Source organism: Cervus canadensis, chromosome 7 (assembly GCF_019320065.1).
Source record: "Cervus canadensis isolate Bull #8, Minnesota chromosome 7, ASM1932006v1, whole genome shotgun sequence".
NCBI lineage: Eukaryota > Metazoa > Chordata > Mammalia > Artiodactyla > Cervidae > Cervus > Cervus canadensis.
In genome coordinates this window covers 49856688-49879366 of record NC_057392.1, presented here as the reverse complement: position 1 = coordinate 49879366, position 22679 = coordinate 49856688, and the positions used below count along the sequence as shown (strand labels likewise).

The 22679-nt window shown below is 43.4% G+C and overlaps 1 long non-coding RNA gene across 1 annotated transcript; it reads left to right on the top strand.

The window, feature by feature from the left end:
* The first annotated feature begins 14142 nt into the window (after positions 1 to 14142).
* Positions 14143 to 18675, top strand: LOC122445264. The gene is made up of 3 exons (XR_006270495.1): positions 14143 to 14218; positions 15333 to 15549; positions 18541 to 18675. It is a non-coding gene; the product is annotated as an uncharacterized LOC122445264 (long non-coding RNA).
* The last annotated feature ends 4004 nt before the right edge of the window (positions 18676 to 22679 follow it).

The window sequence follows — 22679 nt, the reverse complement described above, 5'->3', positions numbered from 1 at the left end:
AGCTCCTTGCATAGAGCACATTTTGTTTTATAAAAGAGCAAACTACTATTCATTCAGTTACTTAGTGACCTGCTCTTTACCAGCTCCCCAGAAAGCTTCTGCACCCAAACTACATCAGGCCTGCCTGTCCTCTAGAGACTACCTGATTTGTTTTACGTGAATTACTTTTTCTTTTTGTCAATTTGCAAGGAATGAATGTCTCAGCAGTGGCGAAAGTTTAATAACTGAATCTCTGAAGAAAAGAGAGAAAGAGAGGTAGACATAGTTTATTAGAAACTTTCAGTTTCAAGGTCTTTGCCTCTCTTTTATCCTTTCTATAGGAAGTGATGTGAAGTAGACAATCATCTCCCAAAGGCCTTAATTCATCTTCTGAAGTCCCAAGGAACCTAGATAACAGAGCTTCACAAAACAGGCAACGTAGCCAGGACCCGAGAATACTTAGGTTCTGACCTATTGATACTGGATGTGTTAGCATATTACACCAGGATTGGGACAGATTTGAGGGAGGTAACTTGAGTCCAGCCTCTCATCCAGTGCCCTCCTTCTGTATCCTATTATACAATGTGTTGTTAACTCTATCAAGATTAATAAAAATAAAATGTGACCATGGTATTTTTAAGGGAAATAATAGTGAACCAGGTGCTTTTTATTTATTTGACAAGGATCCCAATGCAGTCTCTTCTGTGCTGTTGGTCTGGGTATTTGGAAGATAATGCACTGAAAAGCTAATAGAAATGTATTTTTGAACCTGTCTCACTCTGAACTCCCAGCTTGTAGAAATATACTAGCTACACCTATAACGAGATCTATATGCATTTTTTCTAACCCCTGTATTCATCTACATCTCCCAAACTGCCACACCATGTCACACCTGTGATAACTGCTGAGACGTCTCATTCCTCCTGGAGTTCTCTTCCCCTATTTGTACCTTGAAATCAAGGCCCAGATCCTTCCTGTTCTTCCCAGAGGTACCAGTTGCCATTGTGTTATGGTGCTAAGAACCACCACAAACCGCCAGGGCCTCTAGCATTCTGATGGAATAATGCTACTTTCTGCTGTGATTTAGAATTATTTGTGGTGCTGGAGAAGACTTTTGAGAGTCCCTTGGTCAGCAAGGAGACCAAACCAGTCAATCTGAAAGGAAATCAACCCTGAATATTCATTGGAAGGACTGATGCTGAAGCTGAGGCTCCAATACTTTGGCCACCTCATGCGAAGAGCCCACTCAGTGGAAACGACCCTGATGCTGGGAAAGATTGAGGGCAGGAGCAGAAGGGGGAGATAGAAAATGAGGTGGTTGGATGGCATCACCAACTCAATGGACATGAGTTTGAGCAAACTCTGGGAGATAGTGGAGGACAAGGAAGCCTGGTGAGCTACAGTCATGGGGTTGCAAAGAGTCAGACTTGATTAGGGACTGAACAACAACAGAATTATCTGTGAGCTGCTAGAAGACAGACGTCATACTGTCTTCATCTTTGGACCTCACCCTCAGGGTCACCCACCCACAGTGAGATCAATAACACAGCCTTCTGGCCTCAGGGAAGAAGTCACAGGGGTGTGCAACTTGGAGGTACTGAGGACTCACAGGACTTTGACATCAGTGAGCATGCCAGCTTGTCCCTCCTGCATTTTCAGCAGAGCCTGATTTGAAAAATAACTAAAAGGAAACAAATCCACAGGCCCTGGAGTTTCTAGAAGAGAAATAATCATGATCAGACTACAGTTGCCGTCAGCCTGCACTGTGAACCATTGGCTTCAGGTGTGCTCCCAGCTGCCGGCATAGCTGGGCAGTGGGTGTCACTGGGATAAGCACAGGACAAGATACTGAGGTTTCCTGCTGACACAGATCAATAACAGTAGTGATGATCAGGCCAGAGTCCTTGCCCAGGTCAGCAGGAGGCAACAAGGCAGTTCGTCCAGGATCATCAGTTCTGCACGATCATAGCCCGGCTCCTTTACGTGCAAGCTCTATGACCTTGGGGAAGTGACCTCATCTCTCCAGCCTCAGTTTCCTCATTGTAAAGTGAGAATAATATGCACATCCATTAAGTTTATTGTTGGAATTAAATGAGTTAATACATAAAAAGTGCTTAGAACAAGACCTGGGAAAAAGTAAATATTTGATAAATGGTTGCTATTATTTAGAGTAATACTAACAGCAACAACTATTGTTAGAGAAAACACCTTTCTATTGGCTTCTTTTGTTGGGCAGATGAGCAGCAGGGGAGGCGGAGGTGGGTGGATAATAAAGGAGACAGAAGAGGGAGAGCCCTGTAGGGAATGTGGGAATATGGTTGCTAGGACTGGCTCCATCACGATTTAGTTCTGTGACCAGGGACAAAACCATTTTTCCTCTCTGGACTTCAGTGTCTTCACCTGTGAAATGACGTCATTGGATTAGATCAGAGTTTCCTAAACTGGGCGAAGCTTCAGAAAGTTTGGGGGAAGCTTTTTAAAAAAAGACTTGTGACCCTCCCGGGCTGAAAGGTTAGCAGAAGTGCCCTTTCTTCCTTTCTGTTGTAGTCCTGAGTGGTTACTGCCGAAATGGGCGAGGACATGAAACCGGACGTAAAGTGGTCTTGTGAAGAACACTGATGATGGCATTTCAGACCAACCCTATAGCTCTGCTTTGGTGACTGGAATTGACTGCTATCCCTGCAAATGACAGCTGCCATGGGCAAGAAGAAAATTGTCAACAGGTCAAAGATCAAGTTTTTTGTGGAAATTTACATGACCACTTCATGCCCACAAGGTACTCTGTGGATACACCTTTGGACGAAACTATTGTCGACAAAGATGTCATCAGAGACCCTGCTCTCAAACACAAGGCCTGAGAAGAGGACAAGGTCAAGTTCAAGGAGAGATACAAGACCAGCCAGAACAAATGGTTCTTCCAGAAGCTGAGGTTTTAGGTCTGTTTTGTTTCAGTCATTACAAAAAAAAAAAAAAAAAAAAACCAGCAGGCCCCATTTCTAGTTTACTGAATTAGGCTCTGGAGCCCCAAAATCGTGACTTGTTTTCAAACTTTCCAGGTGAGCCTGATGCATCCAGCCAGTGTTTGGGAGCCACTGGACTCAACCAAAGGCCTCAACCTCAGGGCCTTTTCACTTACCATTCCTTCTGCCTGAAAAGCTCTTCTCCTAAATGTGTCTTTTTCTTGTCCTCTTATTCATGTCACTGCATAAATGTTACTTCTCAAAGAAAATCTTTCTACCCACTCCTATGGAATACAGTTTTCTTCCAACCACTGTCCCACCTCTTAACGTGCTTCTTCCCCCACAGCATTTCTCACTGTGACCTGACTGGTCGTTCCTCTTCCTCACTGGAGTGGAAACTCCATGGGGGGAGGGCCTGGGTTTGTCCACCACTATGTCCCAGCACTTCTGGAGTAGTGCCTGGTACATAACTGGCACTTGGTAAATCTGTTTTGAATTCATAAATGAATGGATTGAATGAATGAATAACTGCATCAATGTTACCTCTGCCTGTGTGTCAGAACGTGGAGCTGGCAAAGGTTAGCAGGGCCAGAGAAGGGGGTTAACCTCTCAGCAACCCAGGAACATTGGCAACTCAGGGCCTCACCCTTCCTGGGCCCCTGAATTTCCCAGGACCATGGGACAGGCAGTTTCCCCAGGGAGAGTTTTTTTAAGTCCAGCTGACTTCCTCAGTGCTGTGCGTTGGGGTTTCGTTGTACTCACATTTTCCAGGTGCTCACTTTTCGGGAAGATGACGATAAACTTTTCAACTGTTGTTTCATGGAGGGGCGGGGAACTCTTCCCGATCTCCAGTATAAAACAATATATGCCAACAGACATGATGTCATTTGGTTTTAAAAAGGTGTTTGAGCTGGAAAATGTTTCCAAAAGCATTTTAGGAGGAGTTCATAAATGACTAATAAAATTTTTATTTGTGGGTTATTATCTAAAAAATACAGTACTGTATGAAATACTATTAAAGGCAAGGCTTTATGGGTTAGAATTATACTTCCAGATTTCTAGTGCTTTAAAAAATAAATATAGTGACCTAAGTCCATCAGCTTTAAAGGAAAAAGTCCCTTTTCCTATAACAACTCGTTGTTTGTTTACTTAGGAGGTGTAATTCAAACACATACTCTCCTGGAGGGGTTTAAATTATCTAATTTCTGGCTTTACCAAAAATGTTCAGCTGAAATATACCTGCAGCCTTGATTTTAACTGATTTGCCAAACCTAAAAGCTCTTGCTTTCCCTTCTGAATAGTATTTTTCCAAATTTTAGGGAAAGTAGATCAGAGGTCAGATAATTCATGAATGTAAAGAACATGTTTTCGATACTAATTAATATTAGGTGAAGAAATTCTACTAATCAATTAAGCTTGGGAAACACTGAGTTAATGAAAATTTTCAACAGCACTTGTCAGGGTCTTTAATATGCTAACATTTGTGTGACTCTCCTGGAACAAAAATCAGGCAAAACATTTCCCCTGAAGTATTTGATCAGAGAATTCTTTATTCTCAGATTACCGTTTAACTCCTTATGGATCCAGCATTCCTCAGAACAGTTCGAGAAATGCTGGCTTACAGAGGACTACTTTTGCCACACTATGGACTGTAGCCTGCCAGGCTCCTCTGTCCAGTGAATTCTCCAGGCAAGAATACTGGAGTGGGTTATGATTCCCTGCTCCAGGGGATCTTCCCTACCCAGGGATCAAACCTGGGTCTCCTGCATTGCAGGTGAATGCTTTACCTTCTGAGCCACCAGGGAAGCCCCGCTGAAATCTTAGATATTATAATATGATTGTTTCTCTGTTCAGAACCGTGAATGACAAGTTTGTATGAAACGCCCAGTGATGTTTCTGAACTCATTGGTATTTTCTGCCCTTTGCTGAGCACATGAGAAATGAAGGAGATGGCATAGGTATGGTTTTGGTTTGGAGGACTGTTTGACAAATGTATATATGGATGTAATTCCATTTTTGGCCACGATGGAGTAAATGGGTATTGGACATGCCTTCCTACCAGAAGTAATGATTCAATGGGATGAGATATATGAAGCAATTCTTTTCAGGCATTGAGCAATAGACATCAGGATTGTGATCCTTGAGAGAAAACAAACACACGAAGTGAACCTTACAGGCAACCTGGCTTTCTGTGTGGGAACAGATACCAGGTCATAGTGCAAGCTGATGGAGCACGTGCAGAAGACGGTGAGCATGCTTGGGTGAGGAGGCAGAGACTACAGTTTTGGGGATGCTAAAGCAGCTGGAATTTGCAGAGCAGGGGACCAGTGAAGGGGAAGCTGTGCAGGAAGGGCGCCAGAGTTTTATTCTGAGGATTCCTGCTGGCTTCTTGGCAGAGAGCAGGGCTGTAAATTCATAGGACAAACCCCCACTGGCCTATCAGAGAACATACATTATGGGGGATGAAAACTGAACAGAGACACCAGACATCCTTAACACTGAAAAACTTGGGCGTTCCAGCCAAGAAGAGTGAAGAGATAGCTTGGTGTCACCATTCAAGTGACACTCTAGAAATCCCACGCCTTCAGAGAGAGGACCATGCCACAGAATGAAGTCCATACACAAAACACAAAGCTGAAATAGACCCACCCTAACAAATCCTTAACACATGCCTCCACAAGATTGAGATTTCATATGTATATGTTTTGACAGATATTTATTTTAAGGAATTGGCTCTTGACTCATGCAATTGTGGGGCTTGGCAAGTCCAAAACTTGCATAGAGAAAGCCAGCAGGCTGGAAACTCTGGAAGGAGTTGATGCTACAACCCTGAAGCAGAATATCTACTCTGGGAAACTTTTTTATTCTTAAAGCCTTCAAATGATTGGATAAGGCCCACCCATATTATCCAGGATGATCTCCTTTACTTAAAGTCAACTGATTGCAGATATTAGCCATATCCACAAAATACCTTCATGGCAACGCCTAGATTAGTTTTAGATTGAATAACTGGGTACTACAGTCTGGCTGAGTTGACATGTAAAACTAACCATTACACCGTAATAACACTGTCAAAAATAATACAAGAAAGCAAAAACTACAAATCAATATCCTTCATAAATATAGATGCAAAAATGCTTAACAGATATTGTCAAATCAAATGCAGCATTGTATAAAAAAGGATAACACAGTATGACTAAGTGAAGCTTATTACAGGAATATAGGGTGTATTTAACATTCAAAAAGTGATCAATTTAATTCACCACATCAACAGAATATAGAAAAATACCACACAATATCTCAAAAATGAATAAAAGGCATTTGACAAAGTTAAATACCCATTTATGATTTTAAAAATCTCTCAGCAAGCTAAGAATAAAATGTCTGACAAAGGATAGCTGTGAGAAATTCACATTAACATTGTACCTGATGTAGATTACTGAATACTTTCTAAGGCCGAGAACTAGGCAAAGTTGTCCACTCTCATCTCTTCTCTTCTGGTCAGTGTAATAAGGTGAAATAAAAAGTATAAAGATTGGAAAGAAAGAAGTAGAACTATTTTTATTTGTAGATGACATGAATATGTATACGAAAATTCTGAAGGATATGTAAAGCCACTAGTAGAACTAATTAGTGAATTTAGCAACATAGCAAGCTACAAGGTTAAGTGACAAATATCAATTCTATTTTTTTTCATACTAATGACATTTAGAAGATAAAATTTTCAAAACACCATTTACAATAGCATCAAAATACTTGAAACATTTAGGAATAAAGGTGAGCAAATATGTACAAGGCCTCTATATTAAAATTTATACAGTATTATTGAAAAAAAAGATATACCATGTTCATTAATTGAAACCCTCAATGTTAAATCTTTCTCCCTCTTCCCAGTTTGATCTGCAGATTTAATATAATCCCAATCAAAATCTCAACAAACTTTTTTGAATAAATTGATGAGAGTGATTCCAAAATTTATATAAACATCCAAAGGACTACAGTGGCCAAAATCATCTTTTAAAAGAAGAGAAAGATTAGAAAACCAACAATATCTGATTTTAAGATGTATTAAAAATCTATAACAATCAAGGCAAATAGTATTGGCATAAAGACAGACCAAAAAAGGGTGGGGGAGTCCAGGAATAGAGCCACACATATACAGTCAATCGATCTGTGACAAAGGCATCAGAGAAATTGGATGGAGAAAGTCTTCATTAAATGATGCTGGAACTACTGGATAAATGCTTAGAAAAAAAATAAACCTCAACCCTTACCTCACACCATACACAAAAAACTAATTTGAGATGAACTGTAGAGTTAATCACAAAAGCTAAAATTGTAGAACTGCTATAAAAAAGCATAGAGAAATGCCTTCACATTCTTGGGTTAGGCAAAGGTGTCTTAGATGGGATAGCAAAAGTACTAATCATAAAGAAAAAAGTTGAAAAATTGGATTTCATCAAAATAATAAAATTTTTCGTATCAAAAAGATGCAGTTAAGAAAATAAAAGTCATAGACCAATAGAAAATATTTGCTATACCTATATTTTAGAAGAGACTTTTATCCAGAATATATAAAGAATACCTACCAATAAATAATAAGCAAAATACTTAAATAGAAATGGCAAGAAAAAAGATATGCAAATGATAATAACACAAGAAAAGAAAAAAGCAAATTAACACCACAATGAGATTACCACTTCTTACCCATTAGAACAGCTTGTGCTAAAAAAGACTAACAATAGAAACTTTGTAAATCAACTATACTTCAATTAAAAAAAGAAGAAGAAAAGACTGACAACATCCAATGTTTGTAAGGAGATAGAATTACTGAAACTTCTCATACCTTTCTTCTGGAAGCATAAGATTTTACGACCACTTTAGAAAACTGGTAGGTTTCTAGTTTCTTATAAAATTAAAAATACACCTAACTTATGATTCACTTCTAGGTAATTGTCCAGGAGAAATAGAAACATATGCCCACAAAAGATCGTATGCAAGAAAGTTTACAGTAGCTTATTTCATAACAGCTCCAAATGGAAACAACTGATATGTGATCAAGACAAGAATGGGTCCATTGTGGTGGTGTTATATTATATAATGGAATACTACTTATACATAAAAGAGAATAAACAGATAATACTCCATCACCTCACAGATGAATCTCAAAAATACTATTTTGAGTGAAAGATGTCATACAAAAAGAATTTATACCATAGGATATCTTTGATATGGAATTCAAGAACAGCAAAACTAATACATAGTAATAAAAATTAAAACAGTGATTGCCTGGCAGGTGGTTATTGACTAGATGGGAGCAGGAAACTTCTGAAGTGGTGGGAATATTGTATATCTTGATTGTTGTGTGGGTTAACAAGATGTGAAATATCCAACTGGACACTTAAGATCTGTGCATCTCCCTGCATGTATATTTGATCTCTATAAAGTGGGAAGGGGAAGTGAAAGAGGAGAGAACGAGATGGTGGAGGAAAACAAAGCTAAATTAAATTATCCTTTACCTGAAAGCATGCACACACAGAGAGAGAAAATGTAAATTTGTGTAGGTCCTAAGTTCACTGTGAACTTCACCAGTGTTGCAAAAGAGTACTGTATACTTTAGATCCATTTCAATAGATATCTTCAAGTCTCATTATGAGAAAGGGCTTTCCTCTATTCGTTTTCTGCTCTCTCGGGCTTTATTACCAAAATACCCACACATGTTTGAAAAGAGAGGGAACACTAATTCTGAATTTCACACTTATTAGAATCCAAGACAAATTGTTCATTGTTGACATTTTCAGATGTCATTTCCTGCCACAATTCTCTTCAGGAGAGGAAACTAGAAAGGAAATAACTCAACTCCTCCCTGGTCTCCTAACTCTGGCCACTTGACTTGAATCTAGTGTTTGAGAGCAGAAAAAAAAATTTTTTTTCAAGAATAAAGAAGTTATTATTTTAATTCTTAGATAACTTTTAAACTGACTTGATATCACCTTCCCATCATGACCGGCTAAGTGATATTCTCAACAATAGCTTCTCACTTCCTTAAGAAAGGGTACTGGTCACATCAAAATGTAACCACATGGAAATGAATTTCCCCTTTACACATCTCTGTCCTTGGTTTCCACGGTAGAGGGCTAATTACCTTTTTAATAGCCCTAATTGATGGGCTTACAGATCATATCCTCCGGTCCCCACTTGTGGTGTGGTGACGGTGGGGGTGGGGCAGCACTCCCTTTCTCTTGACCCCTAAGCTCCAGCTCCTCCCGGTTGGAAGGAGCGTTGCTGGCTCCTGAAAGGACAGTGCCTTGTGCTCCTCTGTTTGCAGGACTACCTGCAGCCCATTGTGGGCTGACCAGGAAGCCTCGCTTTGTCTTGGCCAATTGACACAGCTGCACACTCGGTAAATAGACTCAGATGTTGAGCTTTTGTTTGAAGGATCTTTTCAGATTAATGCAGAGAGAATTAGTTTTTAAAACTTAAGCCGGAGCCAAGATGAGTAGAATGGAGCTGTGAGCCATTGAATTCACGTCCACAAAATGAGACCACTGTCTTACAAGGGTGTTTATCCCCTGTTCCTTTGGGAGGTAACATGGAAGGCAGAGGCTCCCACTCATACCATTGTGAGGAGAAGATCTGACCAGTGATTATACCGGCTCCAGCTTCATCCTCCAAGGGAAGAGAGCCCCACCTTTGTTAAGTAAATGCAGAGGCTGCAAAATATTTGTCTACGATTGACTTGAGTTTTCTTATTTCCAGACCACAACAGGTTTTGATAAATGGTCCAAGCAGATCCATGGCCCATGGCAAAGACAATTTTAAGAGATTGGATAACATTCTGGACTCAGATCCTGCGTCTCAGATTTTCCAATCTTCCCCTTTCAAACCACCCAATCGAGTCCTCACCTGTGGGCTTATTCTGAGCCATTCCCTGTTGGGACACAAGTGTCAAGCATGGCTCCCAACTAGTGTCTGGTCTCCTGAGGTGGTATGGTGTCCTGGAAAATACCGCTTCACTTAGCACAGCTTGGAACTTTAGTCCCAATATTGTGATTAGAAAGTATTATATTCCTTGCCTCTCTGAGACTTCAGTCAGTTCAGTTGCTCAGTCATCTCTGACTCTCTATGACTCCATGGACTGCAGCATGCCAGGCTTCCCTGTCCATCACCAACTCCCGGAGTTTACTCAAACTCATGTCCATTGAGTCAGTGATGCCATCCAACCATCTCATACTCTGTCGTCCTCTTCTCCTCCCGTCTTCAATCTTCCCCAGCATCAGGGTCTTTTCCAATGAGTCAGTTCTTCCCATCAGGAGGCCAAAGTATTGGAGTTCCAGCTTCAATATCAGTCCTTCCAATGAACACTCGACTGATGTCCTTTAGGATGGACTGGTTGGATCGCCTTGCAGTTTGAGGGACTCTCAAGAGTATTCTCCAACACCACAGTTCAAAAGCATCAATTTTTTGGCACTCAGCTTTCTTTATAGTCCAACCCTCACATCCATACATGACTACTGGAAAAACCATAGCTTTGACTAGACGGACCTTTGTTGGCAAAGTAATGTCTTTGCTTTTTAATATGCTGTCTAGGTTGGTCATAACTTTTCTTCCAAGGAGCAAGTGTCTTTTAATTTCATGGTTGCAGTCACCGTCTGCAGCGATTTTGGAGCCCCAAAATAAAATCTGTCACTGTTTCCATTGCTTCCCATCTATTTGTCATGAAGTGACTTACAGAACCATTTTTCTCAAGTGTCAGATTGGGTTGGTTGCTTCTCTTTGCTAACAGTTCCACATTCTTAGGGAGGCAGATCAATGCTGTAGAAAGAATGTGGCCTTCACTCACAGAGATCTGAATTCAAATCCTGCCTGTGCCACTTACTAGCTGGGAGCACCCAGACAAGTCGTCACTCTGAGCACAGATGTCCTCACCATGACAATTACAGTATGATTGCTTGTCTCATGGTGTTTTGGGGATAGAAAGAGATTCCTCATATATATGTGAACATAAGAAGTACATTGCCTAGAGGATTGTAGAGTCCACAACATGCTAGCTCTTCCTCTCCAGGTCTCTGTTTCCCAAAGATTTTTTTCAAGGAATTTAAAAAGATACCAAATGGAAAATGCACCTAGTGAATTGTAAAGTATGCATATATGAAGCAATGTTCCTTCATTACACTAAACATACAGTAAAACTGAGGAATGGCTCTTGGAGGGCACCCCTGACCCTAACCTTGTCAAGCACCCCCTTTCCCTCCCCCAGCTTCAGCGTCTGAGTGACTATCAGCCCACCCATACCACTGCCTCCCTGTTCCCTGCATACACACTCACTATACTAAAAAAGAACTCTGACAAAGCAGAATGATCAATAGGAAAGATGAAGGGAGCCATCCTAGAAGAAAATAGGCATCAGTAATCAAAAAAGTGACAGCTTCATAAATGAGGTATAGACGGGGTGATAGGTATTTAATAACATCTTTCCCAAAGGACAACGGACTCCTCCTTGATCCAGGCTATGGGACTGGAAAAAATATGCTGTTCCCTCTTTACTTTATGATGGCACTAACCAACCGGGGTTCCCTTCCATGTGTCCCCGTAAAGTGCTTTGTGCTGAAGAGTCAGGACACCAGGCCAGGCTGTCACCAGCTCACTATGGGCCTGTGGTCCCCCCAAATAGGAGAGTTTTGGATTATATGAACCTTAAGGGCCCTCCCTGAGCCAAGCATCCAGAACTCTAATTTCCTTGCAGTTTCCCGAAAGGAAGGATGTGAGGGCAGAAACATGGGTTTTGAACCAGCTCCAACAATCAAGAAAAATGCTGACAGGATGGAACTGCACTGTGGAAACCTACATCAACCCCTAGGTTGAGTCAGATGTCAGGTTTTGACCCACAGGTCCTTTAGACTCTAAGAAATGAATACTGGAAAATAAATCTGTGCTTTGGGGAAATCATAAGAGAAATTTTGGTTGATTGAGATTTAAATTCCAAAATATACCCCTAAACTATACCCTAGTGTTACTTTCTTTTGTGACTTAGAAGGCAATAAGTAGAAACTTCTCTCTCTGACTGAGGACTCCACAGGGGAGATCAGAAGTAAGGCATCTTGCAGAGCTTTGAGCTCACCAGCAAACCTTTCTGAGCCTCAGTTCCTTTCTCTGTAGAATGAGGGTGGGTCTTCCTCAAGGACTCTTCCTTCCATGAAGAGAAAGGCAAGACAAAGAAACAGGAAACAAGTTTAGTGCTGCCGCATCTCCTGCCTGTCCCAACCCCTCGCTATAGAGCAAAGGGATAGGTCTATGTTTCATGAATGGGCCATGTCCATCCTTGGGGCTGTTGAACAGTTAACCTTGGAAGCATTGGTACTCCCCGTCCTGCTCTAGCTGGAAGTCAGCACTGAGAACTTGGACCTGAAATGCTCAGATGGAAGGCAGCATGGTCAGTATTTGAGAACACTGAAACAGGCTGGACTGAAACACGTCTTGGAGAGTTGGAAAAAACAAATAATTCTGAGACTTCCCTGGTGGTCCAGTGGCTAAGACTCTGCCCTCCCAATGTGGGGGGCCTGGGTTTGATCCCTGGTCGGGGAACTAGATCCTATATGCCACAACTAAGTGTTCACGTGATGCAACTGAAAGATCTTGCATGCTACAACAAAGACCTGGTGCTATATATATATATATATATATATATATATGAGCAAATAATTCTGAGCCTGGACCAGAGGCTGCAATGGGAGACTTGACAACAATGTGTTACCTGCCTTGCTTAAAAAGTGCAATTAAGGAGCAGCAGGCTGAGAGTCAGGAGGCCAACTGCTACTTCTGTCTCTCCACTTTGGGCCCCAGTCTCTTCATCTGTAAGGGAAAGGGCAGGATCAGATAATTTCTAGGGGCCCATTTAGCTCCAACTTTCTGAATCACCCAAAAAACCAGCTCAGTAGTTATTCTCCTTATCCAGGTCTCTTGAACCAGATTTCAGAAGTAAAGAATGATGACATCCGAGTCTCAGAGGAGCATTCTTTGGTTTAGAGGATTTTGGCCCTCCGGCTGTTTCTAAATCTCGCCCAGTGGGCCATGTCCCATGTTCCTGCTTGGCTCAACCTGCCTAGAGGTGGGCAAAGGTGGCTTCTGCTGGTGTCCATGATTGAATGAGTGGATAAAGCTATGTTTGTGTTTCCCCTCCCCACTGGAAGGCTCCTCAGAGGGGCTGGAATTTGACCTATGTCTTAAGGGAGGCATGAGAAAGTCACTGGATGAACATTCTAGGTAAAGGCAGCCAGCCCCCGCAGTTCATAGTATTGCATAACAGTCTCAGACTGAGTAGTGAATTCCCTGCTGTAACAAACAGCCCCCATAGCGTACAGTGGTTTACACCCCACAGACACTGATTTCATGCTTGTACATAGGATGGGTGGGACAGCCACCCTCCACCCATCATTTACATTTTTGAGCTGCCATTTTTAACATTTAGCTTTAAAAGCTGCCCAGAGGATCTTGTCCACTCCAGGCAGCCAGACAGGGCAAAGAGCACGGAGCTGGCCCTTGTCACTTCCCCTCACTGTGTCTACTACTAGGGGAGCTGGAAAATAGAGATATGTGGCCAGAAAACATATGGCAACATGACTTTAGGGGAATGCCAGCCACTGCCACAGTCTGATCCACTCCTCAGGGATGGATCAGAGACAAAAGTAGCCAGAGGCCCAGGCAAGGCAAGGGGGAGAGGAAAGAAGTGTTGGGAACCTGGGAGCAGCACTCTGGGGGCAGGCAGACACGCGGCTGACTCAGCCAGCTTCATTTTTGGTAAGCCAATTACCCTCCGAACGGATAGAGAGTCCTGGAACCCCACGGAGAAGAGAGCCTCCATGGTGCTCCAGCTGTTTATGGGAAGGAGAGAGAAGGACTGCAACAAGACTGACTTTTCACAGGCAGCCCTCAGGCCTCCCAGGGTAAAGTTTGGAAAACCCCTGGCTTCCCCTGGCATTGCCCTTGGCCCTCGGCCCCCCTCCTGCCTGGTTTTTCAGTCCCTCTTTCTGGGCGGGCTCCAGTGGCCAGGCCGTCGCCCGGCCTGACACCTCGGCTCAGTGCCCAGCCTGTGGGCCACTTGGGGCTCGAGTTACTGGTGGGAGCTAATTCAGGAGCCTGGCCCAGCCCTGTGGCTTTGATGGGATTTCATCACCCGCCTGCGCCTCTTGGCTGGGTGCCTGGGAGAGCACAGTGTTGCCCTGAGCTATCTGCTGCTACCAAGGAGAGGCACCCCTCTCTGAACAGAGGAGGATCTGGAGGTGAGGTTTGGGGCCCCAGGGTCCACCCTGCCTGATAATCCAGCCTGCCCCAAAGCCACCGGCCTTCACCCAATTTTCCCAAGAGGCAGAGACAAGATAAAGGACAGAGAATTAACACTGAGCAACTTGTTAATGATTTTATGGCAGGCTAAATAAAATGTCTCAAATAAAACTACAGGAGACCTTCTTTAACCTTACCAGGCTGTAAATATGTATTAATTCAATCACTATCAGCAATTAAAGCCTAGTTTGGGAACAGTGACCTGAGACAAAAAGAAAAAGACATGGTCATCCTGGGAAATAAATCCAGAATAAAAGGAATTTCTTCCACCTTAGCTAATGAGCAGCTGTATACGGATGGAAATGAAGGCCTTTGCTTTCATACCGCTCATGCCTGGAGGAGAGGGAAGGTCCCCTTTACGGAGGGCTCTTGGAGGCATATTAGGGACGTTGTTACAATGCAAATGAGGAAGACCGTTGTGTTTGGGTGGTTTAGGGGTTTAGTAAAAGGAGTAACATTTCAATTAGTGGGGGAAGGAATGAGAACCTGCCTCAAAGAAGCTTAATTGGCAACTTGGCTTTCCCAGGGGGCTTTGAAGTCGCCTTGGAGATGGAAGGTTTTCAGAGATGGGTGGAGAACAGAGCAAAGTGCAGGGCCCCGGGGCGGTGGGAGTGATAGGGCAGGTGGGGATGCGCAGAAGATGAAGCCCAGCGCGTCACCCAATCCCAGTGCTTGCTCCAAACTTCAAGGCTCCTGGACCCATTCCCCAGGGTATTTCACCCACTTCCCCTCTGGGAGCGTCAGGACTGGTCCCTTTCTAAAGCAGTCTCGGTGAAACCACCTCGCTTTTAAGGACTGCAGTCTTAACCTCACCAGAGTGGAATTCCTTTTTTCTTCTCAAGAGTCCCTTTTGCTCTAAGAGTCTCTAAGTCCAGCTCAGCAGACTGGGGAATTCAACTCCTAATTGCTTTGTGTTTGGGGGAAGGGTGTGCAATATCGCATACAAATGTGTATTTTCTGTATGTGACTTCCAGGGAGGAGGAGAGTGGGTGTGTGCATTATTGCCTACAAATGTGTATTTTCTCTCTCTGCGTATGTGTGTGTGTATTGGAGGGCCACAGGGTCTAAAGATTCAAGTATGACCTGACCTGAAGGCAAGGAAGATAGCTCCGATTTTGCTACCAACGAGGTCCAGATGGGCATCTTTCTACTCTCTTCTTTTGCTGTTGTACACTCCTGTGAGCCGCAGTCAAAACAGCTCAGGAGTCACTCAAGTCTTCACGTATCTTGACGCACTTGAGGCTATATTCTCAATCCATGTATTCGCAAGGTATGATGAATTTTTTTTTAATATGGAAAAATTCTCCAAAGGGGATATTACAGATAACATGCCAAGATAATTGTTTGAAATGAAATTTGGAAGAAAATTCAACTAACCCTGTATTTTAGTTGAAAGATAGCCATCTGACCAGGGGTTTGGAGAGCCAGCCAAACCAAGGCTCCTAAGTGGTGGGCTGGTCTTTCTTAACTAGAAAAAAAAAAGAATGAAGAACTGCACAGTGACCCCACAGCTCCCTAGGTTCTCTGGATGTTGACTTTGGGGAGCACAAGCTTAACTCTGCCAAGTAAGCATCCGTGGATGTGGACTGGACTGTGTTGGAGGCGTGACCCATGAACCCTGAGCTGCTGGAGGACGCAATTACCCTCTGTTTGAAGCAATCAGCCCCAAACATGCCCTTGCTCTGGGTTCTCTCCCTCTGTCCTCCCTACTCTGGACTCTCTCCCTCTGTCCTCCCTGCTCCCGTGGGTGGCTTTTCCTGGAACGCTGGCTCATATCTCTGGAGCCTGTGGTTTGGGGATCGCCATTAGCCAACTACAACAGGGCCTGAAGAGTTTACTTCAGCTCTAAAATGGAAACGGGACCCACCCTCGGGGTAATGCTCAACCCTCTGCAGGTCTCAGCGGTGGCCTCTAACAAGTGACCCTCTTTCCACCCCTCACCTCGGGTGCCTGTGTAGCATGACCACTCCCCTCCCCAGCCTCTTCCCTTGTTGCTTTCCCAGAATTAAGACTGAAGGAAAATACAATATCTGTCTGCACCCAGCACATTCCTGTATCCTGGGCAAAGTGGGCCAACCAGCAGCCACAGCGGCATACCCAGTCTCCACACCACTGTGAGGACACAAAACCAGAGAACTCAGCAGAGCAACATCAGCTTCTGATAACTTCCATGCACACAGGAGATTCTGCACCAGTGATGAGCCAGTCACTCAGCAACACCAGGCTCTTCAGCCCCGGGAACGTATTATTGACTCTTGCTGTTTAGTCACCAAGTTGTGTCAGACTTTTTGTAACCTCATGCACTGTAGCCTGCCAGGCTCCTCCGTCCATGGGATTTTCCAGGCAAGAATACTGGAGTGGGTTGCCATTTCCTTCTCCTGAGGATCTTCCCCACCCAGGGATAGAACCTACAGGTGGACTCTACCACTGAGCCACATGGGAAGCCCATTACTGATTCTTAGCTGAGACAATACAGAATCCACGTGCTGGAAAGGACCTTAACAGAATCCTTACCAATCAATGCATAAGAAACTTGGGTCAAGAGAGGTGAAGAGACCTACTAGGTACCCGCGGGGAGTGAAGGGCAGAGTTGAGATTCAAACCCAGGTGGTGGGTCTGAGGCCAGTGCCTACCTTCTTATAATGTTAAATCCCAGTGTCTGCTTTCCAATGGGTGTCTACCTTGGCTGGCATGGAAATCAGCTTGTAAAAATCTGCAAAGAAAGAGAGAGAGAGAGAAAAAAGTAGGCTGCAAGGCAAAAAGAAGCCTGTAAGCATCTGTCATAGGTCTTCTTGTAGTGGATTAGCAAGACAGCATTATATACTCCTGCCCAGCTGAAGGAGCACTGTGCATACTTTCTCTACTTCTTCAAACCCTTTGTTACCATCAAAGCTGCTTCTGTGGTGCTTTGTTTAATATTTAAGAGAAAATTCTCCTGCTAGACCATCACTTCCAAAATGCACTTCTCAGTATCCAAAATATTTCTACATCCAACATCACACAACCTGTAAGGGCAAACAACAGGTTTTATTTATCACTTGTATTATCTACAAAGTGGAAATGCATCTTTCAGAGGTGAAGTCACTCATCCAAACCCATCATCCTCACAAATGGCTCATACAGACCTTGATTCCAAGGCTTCCAACACTTGGCAGCATCCTTGTCTCCAGCAGGAAACACCCGGGCTTCTGACAATATCTTGTTATTTACTGGTTCCCTTTGGGGAACAATGAAATCAACGTTCCTTTGAAGCATGAGAGTTTGGATAGATGACATTGTGCATTGGTCACCGTCACTGCCTCCCCTCCCCTCTTCCAGCTGGTATGCAGGCGGCTAAGGCTGTTCTGAATCTGCAGTCCCAAGCTTACCCTCCCCATCAGAGTCCAGGGTACCCACAGTGCCTTTCTGAACCTCTGTTCTGGAATGAAGAAGCAGATCTTTCAGTCTCCTATTCTAAAGGAACAGGACATGAGGAAACACATCAGTCAATGGGGAGTGATGGAGAGGAGATAAAATCTTTTCATCAGTTTTGCTGCTTGAGAGTTTCTTCCACATAATACTAGGAAAGAAGTAAGGAACTAAAGGTGGAAAATATGAGCTAATACATGGTGCTCACTCCCCAGACTAGAGTCTTGCCAGTAGAGTAGATAACAAAATATTTCAGAGAAGAGGCAAGCAGCAAATAAAACCCCAAAAGGATAAGAATTACTTTCTCACAAATGTCTCCAAAAACAAAAAATGCCAAGGACACAAAGTACATGCTGCTTAGACCTAACCTAGGAGCACCGAACTCATACTTGAAATCTCCTGATACTAAAAAATAATGTTTAGAGGGAAATGAGTTCCTCTTGGACAATCCCACCTTTGTGTCTACCAAGCTCAAGTGGGCTTTTCTATAGAATACACCAAAATCTTCAGTTGGAAAATTGTGTGTGTTTGTGTCCACACTATGTGTAAAAGCTTGTTTCTTAGTTGAAACTCTTACCCACCTCTCATCTGGAAAATGGCAATGGCCTCCCTGGCCCTGGTCTTGAGCCCCGCCTCCACGCTGCTGTCTGGCACAGCTGACCACTTCCGGCTTTGACAGGAACCCGCCCAGGACTTCCCATTACCCATGAGATAAAGCCCACCTCATAGATGAAGTCCTCCCCTCCCTCTTCCAGCTCAAAGCTCATCATTTCCAGACTCACAATTTATGCTCCAGCAACACAGGGTTCTTCAAAGTTTCCTGTCCACGTCATGTTGTTTCTCTCCTCCACAGCTCCACTTACACTGGAGCCTCTGTGAGGAACACCACATCCCTCCAGGAACGCAGAACACATCCTGCCTTGCCCTTGTTCTCCCACAAGGCCCTGGACACACCTGCATCTCACACTTAGACTGATCTGGTTTTGTGTCTTTACTTGATTCTGTGCAAAACAACAGCTTTCTATTAAGAAATAAAATCAAAAACCACTCAACTCTTTAAGTTTGCAACCTGTTGAATGTTTATACATTTTTAACCTGCTCCCGAGATAAGAAACGTCCATTATATTTTTGAGGTCGGAGGCTAAGGTTTGATCATCTTTGCAATTTCAGCACCAAGCACGATGGCTGGCAGGCAGGTACTTAAGTTGTGGCTGAATGGATCACAGAATGGTTCTCTCCCTGTCTCTTCATCTGTTTGACTCACCTTTTCTACCAATTCTCCTTAACCTGAGTTGCTTAGCGAATAATTCAGAATTTCTTGCTCAGTCTTTGGGAGGCTGAATTTTGAGTGATGAGGTTATGAAGAAGTGTTGGTGGTTGGGAGCAGGGGTGGGGTCAACTTGGATTCTGATCACCAACCCTGGATATGCAACTTGGTAAGATCCAAGGGCTAAGCATAAGGGAAAATTCATATTTTCTCTTTATAGACTTCACACTATAATCACTGTGAAAGCTTACCATCAGTTAAGAACAAATGAAGAAAGCATACATCAGCCTTTTTGTTTCAGATCTAAGAGGAGGGACAAGTGGCATTTATTTCTTCCACCCTCAGCTTCTTGTGCCAGGCATTAGCATCACCTCATCAACAGCTGGTACCACACCTGAGGAAGGAAGAGTCTATTCTACTTACATCCATGAAAGCAATTATAGGATATGAAACATAGGGTAATGCAACATAGAGTAATGTTTCCTAAATGCTAACATCCCCATCCACACACTCTTCTGTGAAGCCTACAACAGGAAACGGTTAACCTACCATTTACTTAGCACTTACTATGTGTCAGGCGCTGGGCTAAGCAACCACTTATATATGTATCTTCATACTTATTCTTCACAGGTACTCTCTCACATGGATGATATTATCCCCATTTTACAGACGAGAAGACTGAGCCACTAAAGCTGGGTTTGATCCCATATCTTCGATTCCAAAGCCTGTGATGATAACCACTATGCTTAATGCTAGGGCTAGCTCTGCCCCTCCATTGTCTCTGATACAGATGAGGACATCTATAGTGCTGAGATTGATAATCCCTGATCTAGAAGATATCCCTAAATGAACGTATGAACCTGAGAACACTGGACAGACTAGATTCATCTCCAGCTGGGCCTCGTGAGCAGAGTGAGAAAAGGTCCATCCTGATGGCTTACTCTATAGTCTCCATCTCACTGCTGGGAACCCAGGTGCAATAAGTTCTTATGGTGCAGGGCTGTAGCTTGAATTTTTTTTTAATTGAAGTCTAGTTGATGTACACTGTTACATGTTATGGGTATACAATATAGTGGTTCAGTTTTTAAAGGTTACACTCCATTTAGAGTTATTATAAAATTTTGGCTATATTCCCTGTGTTGTACAGTACACCCCTGAGCCTATCTTATACCCAATAGTTTCTATGTCCCACTCCTCCACACTTATGTTGCCCCTCCCCACTTCCCTCTCCACAGCTTGTTCTGCGTATCTGTGAGTCCACTTCTTTTTTGCTACATTCACTAGCTTTTTGTATTTTTTATATTCCACATATAAGTGATATTATACAGTATTGGTCTTTCTCTGTCTCACTTATTATTCCACTTAGCATAATGTTGCTGCATATGGCAAAATTTTATTCTCTTTTAAGGCAGCCTGAATTCTTATGGTGGATTTTCTCCTGGGGAGTTAGAGCTTTATGTTCACCCAAGGCCTTATTTTGAAAGAGGTATTTGGCGGGGGGGGGGGGGTTGGGCGGGGGTGGAAAGGAGGGTTCACAATGCATGAGGATTGAAGTATGGAAACAAGTCACTCTTTCCATGGCAGCCAAGGGAGACAGATCCTTCTGGCATGGAGGAGAACTGCTCCTCTGAAGAGCAGGTCTGAAACCAGCTGGGGTTTCCTCAGCAAAATGCTCGACAAAAGAGAAAGCTCTCCTCTCTCTGGTCTGATGCTCCTTGCAAAGGGATATGTCATCCTGGGAACTTGCCCAGCACCCCTGGGGATCCCCAGGAAGGGACATTCTGGCCTTCAGAGCCATGACCAAGCCAGGGAGCCCGGCTCATGCTCACCAGCCTCAGGCCCACTCCCTGGGCTTGAGGACAGACACAAAGCCACCCTGTTCCCTGGCCCAGACCTCTAATGAGCCCCCCTGCTCCCCACCACTCAGACATCCCCTGTTTACACTCTGCTCTCCAGCCAGACCTAATCCCTGGGCTCCGGATCTGCACTTAATCCTGTTTCTGTATATCCTCTAGATCAATACATGTTAATAATAGTCATCACTGTGGGTAAGAACCCTGTTTGAGAAATTCTGAGCCCTTCAGCTTTGGTGCCAACAGGAGAAAATATGAAATAGGAAACCCAAACATTTACAAACACACCAAAATGTTTAGTTCAGGCTGCCTGATATAAATAAGAGAAAGCCCAGGAGACATTCATTTTCCTGGGACTCACTTCTTTTGTCCCAAATAAAGATTGACTTTAAAAAAAAAAATCCAAGTCACCAGTCCCTGTTTCTTTCTCACTTCCGGGGGTCATAAGATCTTTTTCATGTACTTTGCTTCAACACTATTGTATTTCTTCTGCACTTTGAAACTGAGCCCCTCTCTTTGATGGATATTAGCAAGACGTGCTTTCGTGTCTTCTAATGAACTTTCACTTGGAAAATACCCCAAGCAAGGAAGATGCTAGAAGGGTAATGATATTTTGTTTAAAGCAAAGCGGACCCTTGCTTCTGATTTCCCCCTCTTTGGTCCACCCCAGAGGAATCATCAGCCAAGAATCACAGATGGGATCATTTACAGTATTACTTTCAAGCTCCCCAATCCTTTAAGATTGTGTTTACTCGGTCAAAGGTTTAAGACCAGCCAGCCTGACAGCCCTATCTCGCTGGCTCTCGGATACTCTGATTGGGATTAAATCTGTGCTGATCTGCCAGAAAGTGATTGATGGAGAGGTTTCTTTGTGATGTTCGAGGTAAACCAGAGAGGACGGAAGTGGACATGGAGGCAATATGCTTTTAGAGACTTATCAACCCTTGCTGGGAGGAGACCAGGACAACGGTCCTGCAACAATTACTGGCTAAACAAAAGGAAAATGGAAGACAGCTTGGTGCCATACACAGCCTCCTTTAGTTGGGGGTGTTATTATCATTCTTATTTTTAACAACTGTGGGGAACAGTTTTCTAAAATCCAACTGATGTTAATTTTCAAAGTGTAAGCATAAAAGAAATAAGTAAGCAACAAAACTAAAAGCCGTTAGTGCACAGGTTGATTTTCTCATTTTCTCCTCAATAAGTGTTTCCTTAAGGAGAAATTAGCTATAATAATCAATATTTTTTGTGAACATGAATCTCTTCCACAGCTGGACAATTCAGCAGAAACCAAGTACAGTTGCAAGGTCACTGATTTCTCAGGCAGCCAGTAAAAAAATGAGTAGATTGGACCTCTGGAAGCCTGCCTTCTTCTCCTTGCTTAGTCATTTGCTAGTTGTAAAGGCTTGGGCAGGTCTTTGCCTTTTGATTCTGCTTCCTCATCTATAAAACGGGGACACTCAGGTTCTCTCCTTCATGGATTTGTTCTGGGATCAAACAAGGCCGTGAAGGTGCCAGCTCAGTGAGATCCCTGTTACTTGATGGTTCTCACCATCCACCCTTACTGTGTGAGCTTTAGAAGCAGAGGTTCCCTCCTCAGACAATGTCACCCACAGGTTGTCATTTAAACATTCCCAGCTCTGGGATTCAGGACTTCTCACCCCTGTGCTTTTGCTTGTGTTGGTTATGTCAGCCTGGAGTGCTCACCTCCCATTTCCCTCTTCTGTGTTTCCCAAATGCCCTCCTCTCTCAAGGCTCAATTCAGGTACTAACTCCGCCACACACGTTCTCTCCCATCCCCAGAAAAAGACCACAGCCCCTCTGAGTTCCTGCTGCACTTATCCTTTGCAGCTTTCACTTCTTTGTCTTCAT